The following is a 20544-nucleotide window of genomic DNA, read 5'->3' as shown; positions in this document are numbered from 1 at the left end:
AAAGAGGTTGAAGGAACATGTTGCTGCTTATAATCCAAACTAAAACAATTGAACCAAAGTATCTTCAGCATAAGCTATTTGGGTATAATATGCAATGCCAGAGATCATGAAAATGTATATAATTTAGCAGCAGTTACTCATAATTTTTTTTAATGCAGTGTAGTCTCAATATACAGAATTGTCCAAAGTCTGTCTACTTCAACACCAGAAGATCTGTATACACCAGAAAGCTATTGAAAGGAGTTTATTTAGACTCCCAGAGAGCACTTTAAAAGGGTTAGTTTGGAAAAATCTCATTGGGCTAGGGCTGAGGAGAACACATAAATGTATAGGAGCCAGCATCAAATCTGAGGTTTCCGGGCATTTAGGATTATCCAACTTTGCATTCATTGTATCAAATGTGCTTTCAAATGTCAGATTTCCAATGTGGAATTTCTTTTTGCTCTGAACATGTAAGTACTTTTCACTGATGTTAAATGTAAGCATGTTATAACTGTTGGGTTTGTGTGTGGGTCTGTATTACTGAATATGCAAACTTTTGGTTTATGAACTGCTCTAAAACTAGCTGCTTACATTAAAATGGAAAAAAGTAACCAGCATGAAATTGTGCCCAAGTGTACTTTCCCTGCTTTTTCACGCTCCGTCAATTTATGTTAAATTCTACAATGGTTGGGTTTTTCCCCCTGTTGGTGAATGTGTGTTTAGTGTGAATTCCTTCAAAACGATTCAAATCAGGGACTTGGTTTTTGTACTACAAGAAACATGTTAAAAGTGTCATTCACATTCAGTGGAAATAATTGCACTTAATTTTTGTAGGAATTTGTTGCTATTTTACATGCTGCAGTACCCTTCTTGTGCTTAGCCCAGTGGCTCACAAACTGTGGGGAGAGGGCCCCCTGGTGGTGGGAGGGCAGAATTCATGGAGGGGGGGGATCTTGCAGAATGCAGAGCAACAGACAGGTCTTCTTCCAGGTAACAGGTTTTAGCATCTCAGCTGCTGCCAAAACTGTCATGCAAAGTCTGGAAGCTACAGAGAGATTCGAAACATAGGAATGCTTCTGACCATAGCAACTGCTCTGCCTTCTTTCCTGGCTGGCTAACTTTTGTGTGCGAGTCTTGAGATGCCTTGTTTAGTTCTCTAATAATGGACCAGTGCCCTGACCAAAAATCCTTTTTATTTTATTGAAAATACTCATGCACCACCTCTCTGCTATCTCCAACTCTCCCCACCCCCCAGGTAGCTTTCAGTCACACTTAAAAACAGCTGTCATAATAAACAAAATGGACGCGGGTGACGCTGTGGTCTAAACCACAGAGCCTAGGGCTTGCTGATCAGAAGGTCGGCAGTTCGAATCCCCACGACGGGGTGAGCTCCCGTTGCTCGGTCCCTGCTCCTGCCAAGCTAGCAGTTTGAAAGCACATCAAGTGCAAGTAGATAAATAGGTACCGCTCTGGCGGGAAGGTAAACGGCGTTTCCGTGCGCTGCTCTGGTTCACCAAAAGCAGCTTAGTCATGCTGGCCACATGACCCGGAAGCTGTACGCCGGCTCCCTCGGCCAATAAAGCGAGATGAGCGTCGCAATCCCTCAGCCACTAAGCGAGATGAGCGTCGCAACTAGACTTAACGGTCAGGGGTCCCTTTACCTTTAATAAACATAAAACGGTGAATATAAAGCTAAGAAGTCCAAACAGCCAATAAAATCACCAAACATCTCAAATGGTGCCCAAAGCCCTGGTGAATCAAAAGAGTTTTAAGAAGCACCCGGACATCAATTGTGTGGGTACCTGACAGATTTTTCTGGAGAGAGAAACCTGACTGACGCATGAAATCAGACATTAGTAGGGGAAAAGAGGAGAGCTCAGCAGTTGCAGCTGTATGCAAAGATAGCATTTGCTTTGCTGTGGGATGTGTGTGTGTGCACTCAAAGGTCGGGATTTAGAAGGGGGGCCCGTGCCCAGAAAGTTTGAGAAACACTGGCTTAGCTATATACAAGCCCAGTTGCATTTTGATTGACTTTATTTCTGGTGCTGCACTGTAAATTTTGAATAACAAGAAAACTATTAAGGCCGTGCTCGGAAGGCTGTCCATCTTGTGAGAAGGAATCTGAAGTCGAGGCCTCTTCTGTACATGCAGTGCTTCAAAGTTGGTTTTGGTCTGCTATGTACACTTTTTTTTTCTACAAGTAGTTAATGTTTTCATCTGTGGTCTTGAAGCTTCATATTGTTAATCAGGACAAATTGGGCATTACTATTTAGTCTCCAGTAAATTAGGGGCCAGGATGAATGTGTTCCTTCTGGAACAATAAACCATTAGCAAAACTTTTCCTCGGATTTTTGGAAGAAGGTTTTCCGCCCCCTCTCTCTGCGCCATGTCAGAAAGAGGTAGAAACAAGTGTGACCTAACTCCTGAGAAGTCTTTAAGAATACCATAAAGTAGGATGTCTCACTGAACTGCAGATACCGTATTTAAAAAACAAAACACAATTTGAGGCTAATGTCACATTCTGTTGATTCTTTTTGATAAATATGTACAATATGCACAATGGTGGTTTTTTTAAAAAATGCAGACCTACTTTGGCTTCTTGCTGCAGGTAAGAATTTGGGCTCAGTTTAATAGAAACCCCTTCATTTTTGCAGAGATCTGATTCCTTCCCCTATAAGGTTATGTTGCTCTAGAGGTGTGGAATCATTATTCCTTCAGATACGTTAAGTATGGATAATAGGTCTGGCAAAAGCTGACTTCCCTGCCCCACTTCTTCCTGTTGGTAGTCCCCCCTCCCATCAATAATTTTGGGGAGCTTGGGGGGTGCTGCCAGCAGAGGGAGGCAGGAAGTTCTGCCAGTCTGCTTATGCAAGTTTAACTCTGTTTATAGCATGATGGGTTTTTAACAGCATCGTGCCTGGTGTTTGAACTAGATTGGTACAGTTTTACCACATGGGAATTGCAATCTCAGGCTGGTTTAGAGGTGTGTAAGATGTGCATTATTGTGGAAGAACTGTGATCTTTATTGTACATGATGTCAGAAAAGGGGATTTTACACTGTTGCATTGGAATGCTAGCCTTATTAAAGCATAATTGCTAAAGGACAATGCATATTTTTTTCTATCTATAAAAGCAAAACTTCAGAACATACACACACTCACCCACCCAGACTATGCAGTTCTATTGTGAAGTTCTGGCAATAACGTCGTTATGAAATCGTCAGCAGCTCTGATAAGCTACTTATGCATTTGAAACTCATTTCCTAATAAACAAATAAATGAAAATAACTAAAGTTGTTTGAACCTCTATCACAACGACAATTTTACTACCAGTATGCTTTATTTAAGTGTGAAGGTAGATGCAGTAATTGTGGTTTTTATATTGCTCCTGTATCTATCTATCTATCTATCTATCTATCTATCTATCTATCTATCTATCTATCTATCTATCTATCATCTATCTTTGTTTCTTTCTTTTGGTCAAAGGTAAATTTTGAATGGTGACGTTTTCCTCTTTCTCCATTTCATAGCTACAGCTTGTATTAAGTCTAAACTTTTGCCAGACATGGCATTGGCCTCCAAGCAATATCATAGATGGCATTGCTCTTTATTCTTGAATACATAGTTCCATCTAGCACATTTTTAAAAGTCTATTCAAACCACACATACATTGCGTTATTTCCATAGTGCAGATTTGGGAAAGGATGGCATTGAGGGATTTCCAAAGACTACCAAGTTCATGATGTTAGATGGATTCCAAACTTAAATCCTAGTTCATCACTCTCTGAGACAGTATACAGTACTAGCACAGTATGGAAGCTAGGCTCTAGGATGGGGAAGTATTTTGCGGGAGGAGATTTTCATTCCATGAATAGTAGAATTGTGGGCAAGGTCACCTAATGATTTGGTGACTGAGGTGAGCTTCAGGCTAAGGCCTTTTTGGCTCACATTCTCAGTCGCTCCTTTCTGGCAGTGTTTTATGCCAAAATGACATTGGTAGAGAGAGAGAGCCACTTTATTGTGTACGGTATAAACAATAAAAATATCAAAACACAACTTTGGAGAGAGAATTCTTACCGCGTTGTAGTAATTGTCTAAGATTACATTGGTGTGAAGACCTTAACACAGTAGCAAAGTGGCTTGAGAGTTCATGGTATTACTTAATAGGGTAATTAAAAGTTGGATAATCGCATGGTTGTGGGTAGAGAGGGCATTTTGCTCTGCTACTGCTACCATCGGCAGCAGCTGAACTTTACAGCTGGTAGGTGATACTTAGTGATTCCATCTGAACACAGGAACTTCTTGGCAATAAGCAACTGGTCCTTCGTTCAGCATCTTTCCGTTCATTTCATGTCGTTTTTAACAAGTTTGTTCAATCAACTTTTGTTGCCTGGATGTATTAAGGTGCATAACAAGTTTTAAAACAAAGTGTTTCTCTAGCCCTTAAAAATTTGGGATCTGATTGTAAAACACCGTATTTCCTGAAAATTAATCAAGTTATTACTAACAGGTTTTCTGAATGGTAGAGCTGCTGCTACTGCTGTCCCTTTTAATTTAAGCTGAGCCTGCAATCCTCATCATGAAAAAGCCCCACTGAACCCAAAAAAAATATTTTGCAGCGAACATACAAAGGATTTCATTGCAAAATAAGTGTGAGGTGGTGCACTGTTTGAGCCCGCTATTTCTGTTTGGAAGAATTAACTTTAGTAGCTAGCCTACTTTGATTGCCAAAGTGATCTAGGAAAAAATAATATCCTGCTTTATCATCAACAACCGATTATGAGCCCTACTCATAAAAATAAACTATGGGGCAGCAGATGCATTAACTGCTTTGCTCAGTACGAGATGACGGAAGAGCTGGTGACTGGTGTACAGGGCTGCCAAGTTGGTAGAGCCAATTTAAAAGATGCTGAAAAATGAACATAAGAATAGCGCTGCGAGATCAGGCCAAAGGCCTGTCTGTTCTCACGGTGGCCAACCATAGATCCCTGTGGAAAGCCCACAAGCAGGACTCGAGGGCAATGGTGCTCCCTGCAGTTTCCAGCAACTGGTATTATTTATTAAATTTACATTTCAGGATCACAGGACGTTTTACAGTAAAAACAGAAAACAAACCCACAAAATACATAACATCCTCCCATCATTCCTCTTCCATGAATTCCTCTAATCCCCGCTTCAAAGCCAACTGAACTTTGCCACAAGCCGACTGGGATGGCTTTAAAAGGGACCGAGCATATTTATGGAGGAAAATAGGGCTATCGATCTTGGCTAGCCGTGAATGCCAGTTTCTGGGAGAGTGCTGTTGTGTTCGTGGCAGCAGCAGCTGCCAAATGGTACTAGTAGGGCAAGTGGCATTTGACCCTTGAGATGGAGCACAAAGCATTATGGCATGTAGCCATTAATTTCTCTTAATTCTCAAGTTTGGAGCAACCATTACATCTTGTGGAAGCCATTTCCTTGAGCTATGTAAAAAAAAGATACTTCTCCCCAATCTCCCAACAGTCAGCTTTGCTGCATGGCCCTGAATTCTCATATTAATGAGGGAAATAGAAAAACTTTCTATCTACTCTTCCCCATGCCATGCTTCAGCCTTTGCATAAATGCACTTACAAGTGGAGGTGGGCGTTCTGTCTGCAGGCAGGTATACAAGATAGTAGGAACTTCAGACCACTGTGTTTCCCTGATTATTGGCTGGTTTTCTATTTGTTGGAGGCAGAGGCAGCGAAAAGTCTATGCCATCATCAATAACGATGGTCAATCAGCTTCTCTAGTGCACTTCCTGATTGGTTTATCTGCAAGTGCTTCAGTTTGATATTATATATAGTGAGAGCTGGACCATAAAGAAGGCTGATCGCCGAAGAATTGATGCTTTTGAATTATGGTGCTGGAGGAGACTCTTGAGAGTCCCATGGACTGCAAGAAGATCAAATCTATCCATTTTGAAGGAAATCAGCCCTGAGCACTCACTGGAAGGACAGATCGTGAAGCCGAGGCTCCAATATTTTGGCCACCTCATGAGAAGAGAAGACTCCCTGGAAAAGACCCTGATGTTGGGAAAGATGGAGGGCACAAGGAGAAAGAGACAGCAGAGAACGAGATGGTTGGACAGTGTTCTCGAAGCTACCAGCATGAGTTTGACCGAACTGCGGGAGGCAGTGGCAGACAGGAGTGCCTGGCGTGCTCTGGTCCATGGGGTCACGAAGAGTCAAACATGACTAAATGACTAAAAAACAACACAGACACACACCCCAATCATAGTTTGCAACATACCTTCTGTCTTTCTGGTAATGGTGTATATTCCACCTTCATTTTTCTCCCCCAGAAGCTGCTGCTTGAAAAAAAATAAAATTCCTTACTGTTCACCATATTTGGGAAAGGAATATATATTTCACCCCAAGGTCAAGATTAGCTAGCAATCAGTGGGTGGGTTGGCCTTAATTATGAAATATATTCCTGAGTAATGTGCTTTGCAGCACATTCACTATGGCACAAATCTGTCGCTCCTGCTTTCTGTGGCCTGAAGTGTCGACTCAATTTAGGGAGAGGTATGAATTATGCACTTTGCAGAAGCAAGGAGATGTGGGCTTGGATCTTTTTAGCTTTCTCATGCAAAACCATTTGAACTTCGATTTTGTACTTTTGTAATTTAGATAGTTATAAACTCATTTTGCTAATGGCTGCTTCAAGTCCTAGATTATGTAAGTAAGCATTACTTTTACTTCTTCACAAAACAATGTGTTTGTGATTGTTATTTTTAAGGGGGGATTGGTAATGCCAGGGAAAATTCAGTCTGTCTTAAAGCATCCTAGTTTATTGTTTCTAGAAGGTTAACCCAGCCTTGTCTTAGTTTCCAAGTTTAAAGCTGCAAAGTATGGTATTCTGCCGATCTCACGAGGGATAAATAACAACAATATAACCTCTCCTTGTGCCTAAATCCATTCCTACAAAGAGCACATTCCAGCAAGGCAAAAACACGGGGGTTGAAGCAGGCGCCAGTGACGTTGTGGCCTTGGGAAGGAGATGTTTCCTGGAGATAATTCTGAAGGCCAGGCAGAGAAATCTGCAGGCTTGGGGTTCCCCATCGCTGAAGTCCAGAATATCTACACATTTCATACGAGATCATCTGCCGAAGCTACACATGCTTTTGTAGCCTCTATGTAGTTTGGTTTTTCAGTTTGCTTCATTTCAAAAAGAAGAAGCTTTCATCTTTGGTCTCTCCCCCGCACCCCAACCCAGCCTTAGACAAAGATTGCAGTGTTCCTTCAAAGTCTGAACATGAATCTACATCTGGAAACACTTAACTGCAGTTTTTTTAAAAAAGAAAGCCTTATTCCAGAGAGTCAACATTGAAAATGTGCTTGGTGCTTAAAATGCAAACTAATAAACTGAGATTTCCAGTTAGCCTCCTTGAGCAGAGCTGCAAGCCAGGAGCTTTCTAGGGAGGTGGGTACAAAGTCTGCCTTGAAAGCCACTCCAAGCTACTTCCTCGGGAGACTAATAACCCGCCGTTGATTAAAACTGAATGTCTGGCAATAACTTTATTCTTGTCCTTATAGAAAGCAAATAATGTGCTGTTTTAAGCTGGCTTGAAAGATATGTCTATCATCAGAAAGTAAACTTTGGCCTTTAGGATGCACAGTGACCTTTGTGCCCTAGTGGTCAGTTTCTGCCCTGGTCACTGACACCGTATAACATTTGCACAGTGCAGAAACAGGCATTTGAGTTGAACTAAATAGGGTGATGATTACAAGAGATTACTAGTTTCATCCCAGCAGGCTTGCAGCTGTATGACCCGAGTTCAAATCCTGACACGTCCTGTAAGCGAGTGGACAGTGTGCAGGTTGTCAGCTTTCAGCCTCTCCTTCCACTTGACACCATTCTCCAAGGAACTGGGCAAGCTTTTCCCTAGATGGCTGAGACTCCCCACCTCAATAATAATAATAATATTTTTTTATTTATATCCCGCCCTCCCCAGCCAAAGCCGGGCTCAGAGCGGCTAACAACAGTAAAATAATACAGCATTCTAAAATCAATTCATTTTAAAATCAGTTCAAATCAAATTAATGGCAACCACTGAGCTAGAGTTCTGTGAAGAATTACCAAAGGAGGGGGTCAGGCTGTGCCTTGGCCAAAGGTCTGATGGAACAGCTCCATCTTGCAGGCTCTGCAGAAAGATGTCAGGTCCTGCAGGGCCCTAGTCTCTTGTGGCAAAGCGTTCCACCAGATCGGAGCCACAGACGAAAAAGTCCTGGCTCTGGTTGAGGCCAGCCTAACCTCCCTGTGGCCCGGGACCTCCAAGAAGTTTTTGTTTCAAGACCATAAGGCTTCTGCACTCTCATTTAGCCAAGCGCTGCTCAGGAACCCTGGGAGGCAAGTTATAAAAGTCTCTGCCAAGTCACTGTGTTCAGGCAGCAATGACGAAGCAAGTAAGCCCATGGGATGGAGAACCGGTTCTTTTGCAAGAATGACAAAGGCACACACTGAAGTCTGGAGGGTCTGAAAGAGCCGGTCAGATTGTATTAAGTTCAAGGGGCTTGGTAAAGGGTAAGATCACGAGGGAGGTGCAGGCATTTCTTGGAGACTATTTACATTTTAAAATAAGGCTCCGGATACTTTTAATGGGGGGGGGTGTATATGGAGCTGCTTTGGGAAACTATTCAGAAGTGGCAACTGGTGGGAAATGCAGCATCAGACCTTCTGTAGAATATTGGGCCAAGAAAGAAAGCTGGGCAGGCACAGTGTGTTGCCAATCTCTGTCCCCCCTCGCCCTACCCTTTCTCCATTTATTTGCCTTTAGCCGCGCTGGGATTTGTAGCCGTTTGCAAAAGCTACAGCTTATGTCTGCGCTGTTGGGAAACTTCCTGTGCCGGTTTTGCAGACCTCTGGATGAGCTGTGAAAGGCAGAGGAATGGGTCGAGCTGTTCTTCCACACCCAACAGCTCTCCTGTTTTTACTTTGGGTTAATTTCAGGAAGGCTAGGCATGTCAGTCTGTTGCAGTAGAAGAAACAAAGGGGCTCACTGGTGTCTTTTTGTGAGTTCAGCTGTGGTGGGCAGGGGAGATTGGGTTGGATGAGCTTTCAGAGTCCCTAAAGGTAAACGGACCCCTGACCATTAGGTCCAGTCGTGGCCAACTCTGGGGTTGCGGTGCTCATCTTGCTTTATTGGCCAAGGGTCATGTGGCCGCTTCTGGCGAACCAGAGCAGCGCATGGAAACGCCGTTTACCTTTCCGCTGGAGCGATACCTATTTATCTACTTGCACTTTGATGTGCTTTCGAACTGCTAGGTTGGCAGGAGCAGGGACCGAGCAACGGGAGCTCAGCCTGTCGCGGGGATTCGAACCGCCGATCTTCTGATTGGCAAGCCCTAGGCTCTGTGGTTTAACCCACAGCGCCACCCGTGTCCCTTCAGAGTCCCTACAACCATCTGATTCTTTGATTGCAATGGTGGGATTTACAAACCTGGTTGAACCAGTAGGCCTGCTGGGGGATAAGGCTTTCAGCGGCTACAAGCTATAATGGCTCCATGGTCAGAGTGACATAACACCCCAGAAGTCCACATTTCCATCAAGTGTAGACGTGAACATGGAAAAAAACCAAACTTTTACCATAGCACATTACTTTGTTTTATTCAAAACTAAATATATTTTTGTCCATGGAGTTTTCTTGGCAGGGATACTGGAGTGGCTTGCCGGTTCCTCCTCCAGGTGGATCACGTTTGGTAAAAACTCTCCACTATGACCTGTTCATCTTGGGTGCCCTGCTCGGCATAGTTCATAGCTTCTCTGAGTTCTTCAAGCCCCTTCGCCACGGCAAGGCAGTGATCCATGAGGGTGAAAGAGGAGAGCACAAAATATGGTCTGAAGCTCAACATCAAAAAAACGAAGATCATGGCCACTGGTCCCATCACCTCCTGGCAAATAGAAGGGGAAGAAATGGAGGTAGTGAGAGATTTTACTTTCTTGGGCTCAATGATCATTGCAGATGGTGACAGCAGCCACGAAATTAAAAGACGCCTGCTTCTTGGGAGAAGGGCAATGACAGGCCTAGACAGCATCTTGAGAAGTAGAGACATCACCTTGCCAACAAAGGTTCGTATAGTTAAAGCTATGGTTTTCCCAGTAGTGATGTATGGAAGTGAGAGCTGGACCATAAAGAAGGCTGATCGCTGAAGAATTGATGCTTTTGAATTATGGTGCTGGAGGAGACTCTTGAGAGTCCCATGGACTGCAAGAAGATCAAACCTCTCCATACTGAAGGAAATCAGCCCTGAGTGCTCACTGGAAGGACAGATTGTGAAGCTGAGGCTCCAGTACTTTGGCCACCTCATGAGAAGAGAAGACTCCCTGGAGAAGACCCTGATGTTGGGAAAGATGGAGGGCACAAGGAGAAGGGGACGGCAGAGGACGAGATGGTTGGATAGTGTTTTCGAGGTTACCAGCATGAGTTTGACCAAACTGCGGGAGGCAGTGGAGGACAGAGGTGCCTGGCGTGCTCTGGTCCATGGGGTCACGAAGAGTCGGACACGACTAAACGACTAAACAACAACAACAACAAATATATTTTTATGCAGTGCTTTTTTTCTTTAAAAATGTTTAGTGGGTACTCTCATTTTGTCTCAAGAAAACCACCATTTTATAGTTTAAATCGGGGAAAATAAATACAGTAAATGGACAAAAGTACAAAGATTCACAAAATGTTTCGGGGTATACGCCCCCCCAGAAAAAAGCACCATTTTTATGGCTTTTCTTCTTAAAAGCTGAACAACTAGTATGAAACAAAAGAAACGCTCCCTCTTCGTAACTATGACACACCACCAAATGCAGCCGTTATATAGCACATCAGAGAAAAGGGAGAATCCAGATGATCCAGCACAAGAAAAGAAAAATAACAACACAATGTCAGAAATCAAAGCAGCCAAAATATTTTATATGCTTTAGGAACCCACCTGTGGTTTGCCTGGTTCAAATGTGAAATAAAACAGTTCAGTCCCACCATAAATTTGTCCGTGGATGTATTTTGGATTCATCTTCATCTCTGGGTTTCCAAGAAGAATTCAATTTGGAGCCACCACAGTACTTTGGAGGTGGTAAAAATCCATTGGGAACTTGGTTGTTTGACAAAGCTATAAAAAAAAGATTATGAAGTACTCAGAGGAAATAAAAATGGAGTACATGATTGCCTCATGTATTTTAATTTTAATTTTTTGGATGATTTCCCCTAGATTTTTGTGTGGTTAAATCTCATCTTCCATTTACTGGAGACAGTTGCTGCTATCTTTGTCCAGCATGTGTCTCTTGATTTGTCGGTAGCATTTAAATCAACGGTACTGGTGAGCTGAACTCTTGAATTGCAGTTGCTGCTTTTGGAACACCTGAGCAACCTGCTGTAACAAAAGCACCAAATATCTTAATTCATAGAATTGTAGAGATGGAAGGGTTCCCAAGAATCATCGAGCCCAATCTCCTGTGGTGGGGAGGAGTGTGAGGTGCTGTCTTTGCTGCAAAAGGCAGTGGCATAGCGTGGATTGTCAGCACCCGGGGCAAGGCAAGTAATTTGCACCCCCTAACCCGTGGATTTGCGCCCCCTAACCCTAACCCCCAGATGTTGCGCCCGGTGCGGCCGGCCCCCCTGCACCCCCCACGCTACACCACTGGCAAAAGGTAACAGGCAGCTCAGAGCATCTGGGATTAGCTGAGGCTGTGCCATCAACTCTGTGCATGCCCCAAATTACAAAGGCGAATTGGAGTGATTCAGAGCAGGTTCCTGCTTTTCTAAGCCAGATCTTGCCATTACCAAGGCATCTCGAGGCAGATCAGGGACTTTAGCACTTTGGAGTGGCTCTGTGGCTTTAGATTTACCCAAAAATGCATGGCTCTCTTTGACCCTTTAAGAAGCAAAACCACAATTGGCCGAGGAAATGCTTAGAGGTCAGAGAGGCAGGAGGGATCTTGCATAGTTAGAGGAAGGTCTAACTTCCTTAATCGCTGCAAATTACTTTCTGATACCACTCCAGTTGCTGCAATTATGGGCAGGGATGTTGAAATGAACAAACCCAAGTTGTTCTTCCCATGGGTTCACATGTGACTTTGCCAGTTTTGTACTAACCAGGGTTAAAATCACCTAGCACAATAGCTGCTGGCCTATTTGTCTGAAGTTTGGCAGGTTTCTCATCCAGGGTCCACCTCCCCTTATGTCTATGTTTCAAACTGATTGCCCACAAAGAACTAAGGGAGAGAATGAGATGCTTGCTAGGGCTGATGGGAGTTGTAGTTCAGCAACAAGGGGAGGTCCAAAGCACCCACACCCACAACCTGCTCCATTGGAACATCAGATCTCCCTGCAAAAGACTTTTGCTAGTGTGGCTGCATCTTCTGATAAACTTCAGGATGGGCTTTTGACGACAGGTGACTTGGCTTTCCTGTTTATTTTGCAAACTCACTTTTTCTATTTTGGTATAAATATTTTGCAGACACACTTCACTAAACATACTCTTTACTGTTTGAACAAGCTAGTCTTGGAGAGGCAGCTTGTTTCTACCCAATGAGCAGGTCTCACCCCTCCTCCTGTTAAGGTTACCAGACGTCCCCGTTTCCCGGGGACAGTCCCTGGGTTTACAAATAAGTCCACATACAAAATCAATTGAAGTTGAAGAGTGTCCCCGGATTCATTGGAAAAAATCTGGTAACCTTATGTGAAGTGCCTGTTTCCTCTTCTTACAGATTGATGACCTATCTGTTTTCCCCCGATTTTTTTTTTTTAAGAATAGGAAATAACAAACTTTGAAAAAGACAGTCCTTATAGACTTTTTTTTTAAAAAAAAATCTTTATTGATTTGCACTTTGCTTTGTATATCCAAGGAGATACATATTAAAAAACAGGGAAAACAAACAACTCCCTATGAAAAAAAGAAAAGCTTTGTGATATCAAAAATGGAAACCACATCCCATACAGCTTAGAGAGACAAGCAGTAGTGGTGTTAGTAGTGATACATAAATCCAGTAGCCTCCTAAAAGGAAAGTCACTATTAAACCATATGTAATCAGAATCACTGGAATTATTATTCATTTCAAATCCTTGTTTAATATGATAGGTGATTTCTATTGTTTTCCTTTTCTTTTATTAATGCAAGTAATAAAGTCATGGCACACATTTAAGCATTTTCAGATATCGAAAGGCTTTTTAATATCCTAAGCAAAATGTGTCTTCCGCACCATGAATAATTTTATAAACCTCTTATCAGGTCTTCTCCTTGAAGTTGTCTCTCCACCCCCCTTAAAACTATCCCTCCAAGTTGCTCAAAGTGTCATCCATGATTCTTCCTGTTCTCCTTTTTATCCTCACAACAGCCCTGTAAGGTAGGTTGGGCTAAGAGACGGCCTGAGGTCACCCAGCTGAGTTTGGCCTAGAGTCATATAACTGTAGATTTGGAAGGGACCCCAAGGGTCATATAATACACACACACACACACACACTGCAATGCTGGAATCTTTGGCCCAACATGGGGCTCAAACCCAAAAAGTCTCATCTGGCTGCCCTTCAGATAAACTTGGAAAAGATATGCCTTCTATTTTCTGAACCAAAAGACAATAGAGGAATTGTCATCTGATAAGAATGCACATCATCGAAACTGTCTCTGAACAAGGCCTATCTTCGGGTGATGGGCAGCAGAAGCCTGAATCTAAATTTAAGCCTTTTTTTTCTCCCTCTTTTCATTTCAATCTGCCCCAGAGGAGTGAAAAAATGGACACAGACTGGAGGGGGTGGGATGACCGAAGGCCTTGGCACAAAAGCAACGTGGCTTATTTATGAGAAAACAGTGAGTTGTCTTCCTGAAGGCCAAATTTTCTTGGAATTGAACCCGCAAAGCAGGACTGCTTTAATGGACTACACACATGGCTGGCTCCCCCCTCCCTTGAAGGATTGATGGCTAGAAGATCATTGTCCTTGTTACTGTGCAAAATACAGGAACTTGGAAGCCGACATTCCCTGCTGTTGGTGAAGAAATGAGCTGAGTAAAACAAGTGGAAGATGCAGTAGGGTGACGCTGTGGTCTAAACCACTGAGCCTCTTGGACTTGCCAATCAGAATCCCCGCGACGGGATGAGCTCCTGTTGCTCCATCCCAGCTCCTGCCAACCTAGCAGTTCAAAAGCACACCAGTGCAAGTAGATAAAGAGGTACCGGTGGGAAGGTAAATGGCATTTCTGTGCGCTCTGGTTTCCGTCATGGTGTCCCGTTGCGCCAGAAGTGATTTAGTCCTGCTGGCCACATGACCCGGAAAGCTGTCTGTGGATAAATGCCATCTCCCTCGGACTGAAAGCGAGATGAGCGCCGCAACCCCATAGTCGCCTTTGAGTGGACTTAACCAACCAGGGGTCCTTTACCTTTACCTTTGCCTTTACCATCCTCTACTTTGAAGGGCTGTCAGAGGACTGCCTTTACTTTGAGCATGTCCTCTTGTTTGAAGAGCTCTCCATAGAGAAAGGACTCTAAGAAAGGAGAACAAGAAGGGCTTAGAAATCGCCCATCAGCACGTAGCACCTAGGGAGCAGACTGAGCAGGTCAGTGGCAGCTCACAGTCTTCCCCAATAAGGAGAGATGTACAGTGGTACCTCTGGTTACGTACTTAATTTGTTCCGGAGGTCCGTTCTTAACCTGAAACTGTTCTTAACCTGAAGACCACTTTAGCTAATGGGGCCTCCCGCTGCCTCGCGATTTCTGTTCTCATCCTGAAGCAAAGTTCTTAACCCGAGGTACTATTTCTGGGTTAGTGGAGTCTGTAACCTGAAGCAACTGTAACCTGAAGTGTATGTAACCCGAGGTACCGCTGTATTGTTTTGGGCATCACATGGCAAGGTAGAGTCTCAAACCAAGATGTGCTTTCCCAAGCCCTCATTCCTCACGTGTTCGCACTCCTGTCTCAGCGACATCTACGCTGCCTTGGTCATGTCCACAGAATGGAAGATGGCAAGATCCCCAAGGATGTGCTTTACAGAGAGCTGGCTTCAGGCACCAGGCCCCTTGGCAGACCAACTCTGCGTTACAAAGATGTCTGCAGACGTGACACAAAGGCTGGCAACATCAATCCCGTCGTGTGGGAATCCCTTGCAGACGACTGCAGTGCCTGGAGACAGACAGCTAAGTACAGTGCCACCTAGTGACTAAACTATATAATGTCATTATCCACACAAATTAAAGAAATTGGAGTTGATTAATTGCACAAGTTTTTCGTTGATTAATCTATTTTAAATTTGCACACAGGCAAATGAGCAAAGCATGAAACATGTTTTTTTTTAATATATATAATATATGTATGTGTTATAACAGCCAACTTAGAAGAGGCATTCTCTGCTATATGAGAGAAGGGGTAATTCCTTTTTAATATGGTCATTGCCATCTGTAGTTTTTTATAAGTAGCTGCATTAAAAACAACTTTTTAATGTGAAATCTGCTGCCTTAATTAAATTGGTGTACTATTTTAATCAGTTAAATCTTCTTTAAGACTGCACACTTATTCCCACTAAGAAAGCCTCACTGAATTCCACGACACTTGCTTCTGAGTAAATACACACAGTATATTGGCTAATATAACTTTTAATGATTATTTGTCATAGCCTTGAAACAAAGTTAATTTACATTTAATAGCCACGTGTGTGTATTTTATGTTTTTAGACAAATGGAATCATGGTTTCAATCACTAGTTTGCTTTTAAGTATATCTCCGGGATGATGTGAATAATTTTAACAGGGCTCCTGTCTCTTTAATTGCTAAAACCCCATCTGCTCCAAGACACACCTGTCCACCTGTGCCAAAGTGAATGAATCATGATGCATTTCAGAAGACATGCTGGGCTACATCTGCAGACTGATGCTGCTGGAAATAGTTTTGATAGCAGTTCTGAGCCTTTTGCTCTGCAAGAGAGTGCAACGGTTATACTCCTGTGGCTATGAAACCTAAATGTAAAACTTGCTCCGCTCCTATTTATTTTATAGCAACCTGGTGTCCTGAAACCAGCACATCGAGCTCTCCAAGCTGCAGAGATAAGTGTTACGATTTGCTAGCATCTGATGATCAAGCTGCTCCTAAAGGCCCAATAATTAAGTTATTTTCAGGTGGGATTTACTTACATACCTGAAAATTCAGGTTGTGCAGTTATAGTCAGTTGGGTGGTCTTGCACTACTCCTGTTTCCCCAAAATATCAGACATTTTGTGACCTGGAAAGTGACAGGAATATGCAGTGGAAACTGTGGGATAACACTTGGGGTTTGACACAGTGTCATCTAACCTCCCCAAAAGCAAATCAGAATTACAATTAAATAGCCAACACTGTCTAATCTCCCTGCAAACGGATCAAGAAACAGGTTGTCTGGAAAGCACCCTGGGTGTCCCTATAAGAACATAAGAACCCTATAAGAAGCTTGTATTGATCTTATAGGGACATCTTCCTGAAACCAAACTTTGGTTCAGACAATAAATGGGTCTGCTCCTTCCATACAGCACCCTGAAACCCAGAAAATAAATCTAACAAGGTCACAGTGAACACATCTTCTAAACAGCCACCAGGAAGGTTACTTCAATCCAAGCAGCAATTCTGAATGTCCCTTCTGCGCTAGAAGTTAAACTAACTCTTGTTCCTACAACAGAGTGAGCTTTTCATGCCGCTGGTGTGTTTCTTTAAAGGTCAAGAGATCTCCAAATACTTGTCTCTTTCCCTTCTTGGTCTGACCTAATTTCCTCTCTCTTGACTGGCAGACTCAACAAAGAGGAAGAGTCATTTCCTTTCCAATCACTGGTGGCGCGGTATTTTGTTTCATCACTGAAAGTGCTGGATGATTTCCCACTCAGAATTTTCCACCTCCACTGCAAAAGCCCTTTGAGCACAGGTAGGCAAGCTAAGGCCCGAGAGCTGGATCCGGCCCAATCACCTTCTAAATCCAGCCCGCAGATGGTCTGGGAATCAGCGTGTTTTTACATGAGTAGAATGTGTCCTTTTATTTAAAATGCACCTCTGGGTTATTTGTGGGGCATAGGAATTTGTTCTTCCCCACCCAAAAAAATATAGTCCGGCCCCCCACATAGTCTGATGGACAGTGGACTGGCCCCCTGCTGAAAAAGTTTGCTGACCCCTGCCTTGGAACTTTCCACGCAGGCATGCTCTGTAAGTTTCTTAGCTGGTATCCCAAAAGGTAATAGGAAAAAGGTGAAACTATATTTGTTTCACCAGGTGCTGGTAGGTCACTGAGATGGTACCCGACTGCCCTATGAAGACATCAGACATCTAGACATGCTTGGTTATAACTCCCACTATCCCTGACCATTGGCAATGTTGGCTGGAGGCGATGGGGATTGTAGTTCTCAGGTCTCCAACACCTGATTTAATTTGTGTCCTGCTAAATATATGACCTACCTCTCTGATATCCCAGTCTAGATGCAACGCTGCTTGAAATTTATGGCCCAAAGTCGAAAGAAAGTTAGTTATGCTAAAGCAGGCATCCCCAAACTCAGCCCTCTGGATGGTTTGGGTCTACAACTCCCATTATCCCCAGCTAACAGGACCAGTGGTCAGGGATAATGGGAATTGTAGTCCCAAAACATCTGGAGGGCCGAGTTTGGAGATGCCTGTGCTAAAGTCACTCCAAAATTGGTTACAACCAACTGGCCCTCTGGAACTTGAGTGTGGCTTATTTTTCTCTGGATTGTGGCCTGCAATGTCAAGCAACCTTATGAATTCATAGCAATTCTTTTTCACATTCTTGTTGTGGGTTGGGGTGGGGTTTGTGACTAGATAGGGCTGCCACCTTTGGTCAGGCAAAATTAAAGACAGGTTGGCGGGTGAGGACTGGAGGACACACACACTCCCATGACACCATGGGAGGGGGGTTCCCCACATTCAGCCTCTCACCACCCCAGCCCCACTTTCCCCCTTGACTCACATAGATGGGCAGGGGCCAGGGGTAGACGGCCAGCTCTCATGGGCAATTTGAGCTGCTGCTCCAGCCTCTTGCTGATGCTGGTGGTGAAAGAGACTTGAGCATGGACAAAGAAGAGGGAGGAGGAGATGTCAGATCGGGGCAGCAGAGGGGGCAAAGCGGTGCTGGGCCTGCACCATCCTAGCCTGGCAGGTAGCAGCTGCGGAGGAGCACCAGTGAGAGGGGAGGAAAGAGGGAGAGGAGGTCTCTGTTGTCGCTCAACGCTGGTTCAAGCTCCTCATCAGCCGCACCAACAGCAACGCAACCAGGCAGAGGGCCTTCTTGGTAGTGGCACCCACCCTGTGGAATGCTCTCCCATCAGATGTCAAGGAAATCATCAACCACCTGACTTTTAGACAACATCGGAAGGCAGCCTAGTTTAGGGAAGTTTTTAATGTTTGATGTGTTTATCGTGTTTTCAATATTCTATTGGAAGCCACCCAGAGTGACTGGGGAAACCCAGCCAGATTGGTGGGGTATAAATAATAATAATAATAATAATAATAATAATAATAATAATAATAATAATTACAGCCATTTTGGGCTGCCTGAGCTTGAATATGGGAAGAAAGGCATCCCGTTTGAAGTCTAAATGGGACCAGGAACACTTTTGTCCCAAAACTGGACAATCCCATTTTTCTAGGGACAGGTGGTAACCCTAGATTCAGGTAGGGTAGCCGTGTTGGTCTGATGCAGTAGAAATATATAAAAAAAATTGTCCCGTAGCACCTTAGAGACCAACTGAGTTTGTTCTTGGTATGAGCTTTCGTGTGCAAGCTCATACCAGGAACAAACTTAGTTGGTCTCTAAGATGCTACTGGACAATTATTTTTTATTTTTTTTATATATTTTGGGTGGCAACCCTTATGACTCTTATGACCTCAAGATCTCACACAACTCTGTATATCTGTTCTTGTAAGAGTTTGAGCTGGGCAAAGGGAAGACAATCTGGGCAAGTATGGTCTAAGGTAGCCACTGACACATTGCCAACAAAGTGGAAATGCACCACTGAAAAAAAGACAAGGGGACATTGGTTACGTAACAGTTGCGCATGCTGAGTTATATGTCCACATGCAACCTTGTATTGTAATATTACATGCCGTTAGAGTGGAGGAAGCTGTTACCTGGTGAGCTGTGTGGCTGCTCAGCTGGTGTCCAGTTGTGGTAATAGTTGATGGCCTCTGCGTAAAGGCCTCTGCTCTCCCTTTGCACTATTCTTCATCTTTAAGTGGGACTTGGACCCACCAGCTCTTCAAATGGAGAACTGGCAACCCTTCAAACAGAGGACTGTAAAGTAAGATACATGACTAACCTAGTCTGGCCTGTTCCATTTCTTTCTTAGGCAAAGGCCAGTGATACGTTGCCATGGGAACCAATAGGGCCTATGAAACCCTAGTTGGTAGACAGGGCCTTGGAAACATTCTTAGGGTACTGGCTGCCTCCTCGGAGATTGATGCGAGGGAAATGGACTTTGGATGCCTGTTGGCGTGTTCCAGCTGTTATGATTAATTAGAGGAATCTTAATTTTATATAGCTAGATCCTAGAAAGTTGGGTATGGATGAAAACCCCCATTCAGTTGGCAGGAGAATGCTGATTCCCTCCCCACCTTCTGCATTTGCCTGCCAAAACGAAGGATCGGTTTCATGAAAGCATAAATCTCATTTTCCTGCTTTGTGTGTGTTGAACTTATTCCCAGTCATGGAAAAGATGTGGCTTCTTGTAACCCCAGCTGGTGTTTTATTTTTAAAGTGGTGCATCGATTTTTTTTTTTTGTTTAATTGTGGTTTTAATTTGGTGCTGTTGTGTTTTGAGTATGTCTCGAACGTGCCTTATGTCTTTTGTAAGATGATTTGAGATCAAATAAATAAAAAAATATCTTAACCAGCCAAATCTGTGCTTGGTTGCAATCTCCAAAAACTGTTTGTAAGTTGCAATTCATCTCAAGCATGTGTAATTATTTGTTTTGTTCCTCAGTAATAATGATCATAATGTAGCACGCTACCCCAATCCCTGACTGATGCTGTAGGTACGTGGGTCCTAGACCGCATAGGGCTTTAAATGTCAAAACCAGCACCTTAAACCTGACCCTGTACTCCACCGGGAGCCAGTGTAGTTGGTAAAGCACTGGATGAATGTGATCCCGCGGCAAGGACCCCGTAAGGAGCCTCGTAAGGAGCATTCTGCACCTGCTGGAGTTTCTGGGTCAGCTTCAAGGACAGCCCAGCTTCAAGAGTGAGTTACAATAATCAAGTCTGGAGGTGACCATCACATGGATCTCTGTGGCCAGATCAGGGTGAGAAAGGTAAGGGACCAACTGGTTAATATGGCAGAAGGAGCCATATTAAGCCATTTACAGAAGGAGCTCATGCTCGTTCCTCCTTTCCTACCCTATGTAATTCAGGGTGGTCCTCTGACTCCACAGAGTGAATAAAAGTTTGTGGGGCTTCTTTCTTGTAGCAATTAGCAAGCCTCCAGCCAATGAACAATACAACCATTGTGTCCTCATTTGGGAGTCAAACTTGACAGTGACTCATCTCCCTCTTCTTAATTGGGTGCATTTGCCAAGGAATGTAGCTCTTTAGCTGCCTCAGC

The 20544-nt window shown here is 43.6% G+C and overlaps 1 long non-coding RNA gene across 1 annotated transcript; it reads right to left on the bottom strand.

Annotated features, from left to right (window-relative positions):
* Positions 1-6249: 6249 nt before the first annotated feature.
* LOC309366031 lies at positions 6250-19822 on the bottom strand. The gene is made up of 3 exons (XR_014166422.1): positions 19076-19822; positions 10928-11104; positions 6250-6309 (listed from the first exon to the last, which is right to left on the bottom strand). It is a non-coding gene; the product is annotated as an uncharacterized lncRNA (long non-coding RNA).
* Positions 19823-20544: the final 722 nt, after the last annotated feature.

Source organism: Podarcis melisellensis (genome assembly GCF_964234715.1).
Source record: "Podarcis melisellensis genome assembly, chromosome: 3".
Classification (NCBI taxonomy): domain Eukaryota; kingdom Metazoa; phylum Chordata; class Lepidosauria; order Squamata; family Lacertidae; genus Podarcis; species Podarcis melisellensis.
This window is presented reverse-complemented; position numbering and strand designations above follow the sequence as displayed.